Source organism: Crassostrea angulata, chromosome 1 (assembly GCF_025612915.1).
Source record: "Crassostrea angulata isolate pt1a10 chromosome 1, ASM2561291v2, whole genome shotgun sequence".
Lineage (NCBI taxonomy): Eukaryota > Metazoa > Mollusca > Bivalvia > Ostreida > Ostreidae > Magallana > Magallana angulata.
In genome coordinates, this window is record NC_069111.1 from 1,388,832 (window position 1) to 1,394,831 (window position 6,000).

Below are 6,000 nucleotides of genomic sequence, written 5' to 3' on the forward strand. Positions count from 1 at the left end.
CAAATCTTGGCTCCGGCGAGATTCGAACACACAACCTTTGCAGGTATCTCAAAACATGGCTGACGCGAAATAATTCCCGAATTTGTCTATGAATTTGGGGCGTTTTCGCCCGGAAGAGGAGCTGAGTTTTTGTATGAAATGAAAAACAACGTGTAAGATGTCTGACTATTCAGGTTTGGTAACAGTGCGAGGTCATTTGAAATATTGATGCGTGTTTGTGTCTGGAGGGGGTTGAAAAGACCCGAGCTTGATTTTCGTCTTAAATAAATCGAAAATAGAATTTTGAGGTGTGGATCTCGGATGCGGTTAACAACAATTAGGGGAAGTCCTAAAACAATGACTGATGCATTTTACCCATGTATTTCAGTGTTGAGATTTTTTTTCGTGTCGTTTTCTATTATTTTTGACTGTTTGATTTGATTGATAAAATCTTTATAAATGTAGAAATAACGAAATCAGTAACACGTAAATTTATTCGGTAAAAATGTGATGACATTAATTTCAACAGTTCTAACAATCATAAGTAGTTCACACGCTATCGTAGATACAGACAAAATAGAAAACAAGAAATATACATGCAACAGAAATATAACGCGGCTGCTTACATCCCTTGTACTGTGTAAATTTTAAGTCTCCGTACAGGCTATACTCGCCGTTTGATCTCAGGAATTTCTTCTTAATTGTTCAATCCGCTGCATATTTGGCAGACAATAAGAATGGGGTCCAAGGTTTTTTTCTACAGTCATGTCAAGCACGCCAATCGAAACTCAAATGCCCAAAAATTGATAACTCTCTTAAAAATGAACGTATATGTCTGGTCATTAGTACAGTAATCTAGAATTGAATTAGGTTGAAAATAAAGGCTCAATATGAAAGATCCAGTAAAATAAGGCCAGAAAAACTAAATGATTTTGTGAATAGGAAGGGGGGGGGGGGTCGGTGCGTGTACAGTGTGTAAATTTAATTTCCACGTTTAGGCAACAAGCGCCGTTTAATCTCAGGAATTTCGTCTTAATTGTTCAATCCGCTGCATATTTGACAGACAATAAGAATGGGGTCAGAGGTTCATTTTCACGAATTTTCATTAGGATTGAGTGAAGGGCTTGGGAGTCAGAGTCAAATTTTTTTTTACAGTACATGTCAAAAACAACAACTAAAACTCAAATGCCAAAAGCTTCATAACTCTCTTAATAATGAACGAATTGGTCTGGTAATTAGTACAGTAATCTAGAATGGTAATTAGTTGAAATTAAAGGTCGAAGATCAAAGATCAAGTAAAATCGGGCCCTAAAAACTAAATGATTTTATGAATTTGGAGGGGGGAGGGGGTCGGTCGGTGACTTCTATATTAAACGTAGAAAATTAAATTCTAAATATCACATATTGCAATATGTGGTATTTAATAAAATACATATGTTAAAAACAATGTATAAGCGTTGTTTGAAAGATGTAACTATTGATTTTTTTTTTTTTTACATCTGTTTATTTTTAGGCTCAAACACTCATAAACGGGTGGTCAGTTTTCAAATCTTGTCGCAGTCACCCGTTCGTTTGTATAGTTACGAGTATAAACTTCGGAGGTTTTTCTTAATCCCAGACAGGCGACAGATTTGTATCAGTATATAGACATGCACAAAAAAGGAAAAAGTACACCATCATTAATAAAAATGACTTTTTAGCGTTGATTTCCAATCAGTAAGAAGACAATCATTAAACAATGAATTTCAAATTATTTGAATCCATAGACATTATCCCGTAACTTGAAATAAATACATGTATAATTTTTTGACGCCAATGTACATTTAGCCTCTATCCAATTTACTGCATGTTACCTGTACTTAGTTTTTATGTACTTTAGAGAGAGAGAGAGAGAGAGAGAGAGAGAGAGAGAGAGAGAGAGAGAGAGAGAGAGATTTTCTAGTTTTTTATAGTGTTTAGGGAATCAGTATATCAGCAACGTATGTCAATAAACGCATGCATACATACATGCATGCAAGCGTGTATCTATATATGTGAACAAATACTAATCAGTCCTCTTTTTAAAGCCATGTAGAATAACGTTGGTGCATTGCTAAATGTTGTGTGCATACAGTCATTGAGATGGCGGCATTTCTTTGATGCCGGCAAAGCGACCCAGTGAACTCTAATGCGGTCGTACTGCAGGGGCGCTTCGGCGGCATGTCTTTGATGGCGGCGATGCGAACTGCTGACAAAAACGAGCTCTATATTTGTACTAAAAAAGCTGTTATTATTTTTATTTATGATAAAAATAAAACGGAAAACAATAAAAACCATCATTTTAAAGGTAAAATCGTTAAACAAAACAAAATTAGGGAAGAACAAATAATCGGCACTCGGGGATGGAACCCGGGTCGCCTGGGCACAAGTCCAACACTCTAACGACTGAGCTACGCAGACTCTCGCTTCAGAACTTTTGAACTCAAAATCTCGGGAATGCCTGGATCGATTTTAACACGAATTTCATATTCTGAAGTGTTTTAAGCGTCTCTATCGAATAAAAACATAAATAAAATTCAAATCTAAAAATTTGAAAAATTAAGGTTTTTCATTTCCTTCCGGTGACAACCGGAAGTGACGGCGGTCGTTCGGATATGCGAAGTGCACTGCGGCCGTTCACTCTCTTCCTTCTCTGAATATTTGAAGGTTCTATCGTAAATACTTTTTGAGAAAAATTGTGAACAAGCAAAAAACGTAAAATCTTTAATATCTCGGTACCGGAAGTGACGATCAAGAAAAGCCCGTGTACTTTTCTTACAAATTTTGTCATGAATAAGATCTGAAAATTTCATGAAAATTGGCTGAAGCATTTTTGAGAAAACGTGACAGAAAAAAAAAACAATAAAAATAATAGTGAAAAAGAAACAAAACAATAACAATAAGGTCTTCCGTTGGAAACGGAAGACCTTAATTGTCAATATTTATTAAGAAAATTTTCAAAGTCTGTTCTTCCAGAAACCAACTTTAACAACTTATTGTATTGTAAACTTAACCTTTTTTCGTCAGTTTTTCTCCTACTGTACATGTGATCCTTGACTGTGTTTGTGTACATTTGTATAAACTGATTTTGAACCTCAAATACCAGTGAACTGGTCTAAGTGAATAAAAGAATTGAAAATCTTAGGCCATTCTTTTTTCCCATTTCAAATGCTGAATAGGAAATACCAAGTTAAAAATCTTAAGCTGAATATAATAAACTCATGTGAACAAAATATGACTCAAACCTAGGCGAACTGTGAGCTCTGTATCTTGCTTATAATTCTACGATTGACGCTGAAATTTTGGTTGAACATTAGAAATTCTATATGAATTAGAGTATGTTAAAATAAAGAATGATTTTCTGTATATACCTACTCTCTGGGGCCCCCTCTTTATACAATAAATAATGTGAAATCTACATCAATTGTGATAGTTTTTCAGACACGGGTAAATAAAAACGACATCTTTAAAACAGTTTCCATAGTTCTAACACATTTCTGTTGCGGGGATAAAGTAATTATCGCTATTCCTAACAAAATATCACAGCGGAAAATTATCCTGGTTTGTACGCGAAGTAAAAAACAGTCATTTAATGATAATGGAGAAGACAAATAAAATTTTTGAATGTATTTAATTTGAGGAATTGAGCACATTGAGGTACAATTTTCTTCTTCACATCTATATATGTAGGATTTCTAAAATAAAAAACAATAACTAATATATTTTTTTTACATACAATAACTAGTAAGTAGTTGATGAAAAAAATGTACCGATATGCTTTCCTATATTTTGATCGCTTTACAAAGGGGGGGGGGGCAGAACGAAATATAGGGAATTGGAAGTTAACAACTTAACAGTGTACTCCTACCAAATGTTTAGTTTTATATCTTGCGTAGGATTTTCTTATTCTGGTAAAAAATAGTATTTCATGAAGGTACAATGTCAAAGATAACGTGTATACAAAAATAAGTGTAAAATTCGAATACTAGTACTTTACAATATTTATTTTTTGTTATTCTACCGAGGGACCATATGGCACAATATCTTTTGAACGCCCATTGTTGCTCAGATGAGCGATGTGGCCCCATGGGCCTCTTGTTTGTGTTTTGTTTCCAAGAATCGGAAATTCTGTTACAAAAATACCGTGTAAAGGTATGTAATCCATTATAAAAATGCCCACCTTTTCAAAACTTCTCTAAATATGATCGCATCTATACTAATGCCGAATGATGTAGCGCACCCATTACAGAGGTCGCATCAAGTTCCCTGGGACGACAATTGCCTATTCTTTCATTTAGACATTTGTTGAAGAAGGCAATCGATAGAAATCAAAATCGATCAATAGTTTAGAAAAAACACCAAAGACATAAAAAAAATTAACAAAATATCCATTTTTACTATAATTTGTCATAATTAGTCCGAGTTATTTTTTGTTTCTTAGTGTTTCTTTTCTGTCAAACATAGACGCACTTTCTCATTGCTGGAGACTTGGGTTTCTTGAGGCTAGATATTATGCAAGTCTTCCTTACCTTAACCAAAACGGCAAAACGCTCAATAATGCAGTGCACTCTGCTGTTGAAATAGATGTGAAATAGATAGTGATGAGATAAATGTTTATAACACAGATGTATACGCACGGAAAACGTTAAAAAAGTCCTTGTTTTTTGACAAATGATGAATTTTGCACCTATGGGTTTTCATCAAATAGACCCCCCCCCCCCCCTTTTCCAAATTGCTGGATCTGCCTCTGAATCAGATGGTACATTATACAGTTTTGACGGCAAAAGAGACCATTTTATTTGCAATTGCAAATAAAATGGTCAATACAACGATCTTGTCAGCAAATACAATCTTCCAATGGGTCGCATGCTGACTGACGTCTTTTATATTTATTGTTAAACCATAATTAGTCACCAAATTGTCTACGTTTTGTGTCCGTTTTCCCGATTAGGACAAAGAGCACACGGCGGGTGTGACCGGTCAGCAGAGGATGCTCACTCCTCCAAGGCAGCTGATCCTATCTTTAAGTTTTTTAGGGGTCTGTGATTGCTCTGCTCCTGTATTGTATTTTTTCGGACTTTTCATTTTGAACAATGTTCGTTATCACCACATGTCATGCAAAATCTGAAGTTGTGTAAATAGTAAGAAGTATCTGCTTCATGAGTTTAAGATAACAATTTACTTACCTTTAGAGTAAGGTCTCTGTTGAAAGACAAAACCTACTGGCTGCCCAATGACCCCTCTCAGCCACAATAACTGTACTAATGGACAGAAGTATCGCCAGTCAATTATTGAACAAAACCATTTTAATTTTTAAACGGTGACACATGCTCAAACTGTTCCTTATCTGTAGGTTCAATTTAGAAATCAATTTAGATTACCCCTGTCGGTATAAAACTCCAGTTAATTATGTTCTTATATGAAAAACTCTATCAATTTTTTATCGAAATAAAGTTTATTGTACTCCCCTTCAGCATCTGGTGTTTACTACATTCAGTAAACATGTGGAAAATCAAAGAAAAAATACATAAAATTAAGCAGTGTCGCTAAAAACACAACATCTACAATGTATTTTCTACTCTATTTATGAAAAATTATTATAGTTCATACAGTTTTGAACTGACAATCCATCGAGTAAAACGACGTTCAAGTACGAGCACACCCATTCGTTTTACTTTATAAAGCCACTTTTTAATGAATTGTTTAGTAAATTAACTTAAGTATTTAAAATAGATGAGTTTTACTTCGGTTCATACAAAAAATACAAAGAAAATTACATGACCCGCTTATGCGGGTTATGCTATTTTACTGGAATGCTAGCTTCTTTAATACCCACATGAAACACAAAAAAAACCTTTTTTGTGTTTTGTTTCCAAGAATCGGAAATTCTGTTACAAAAATACCCTGTAAAGGTATGTAAACCATTATGAAAATGCCCAACTTTTCAAAACTTCTCTAAATATGATCGCATCTATACTAATGCCGAATGATGTAGTGCACCCA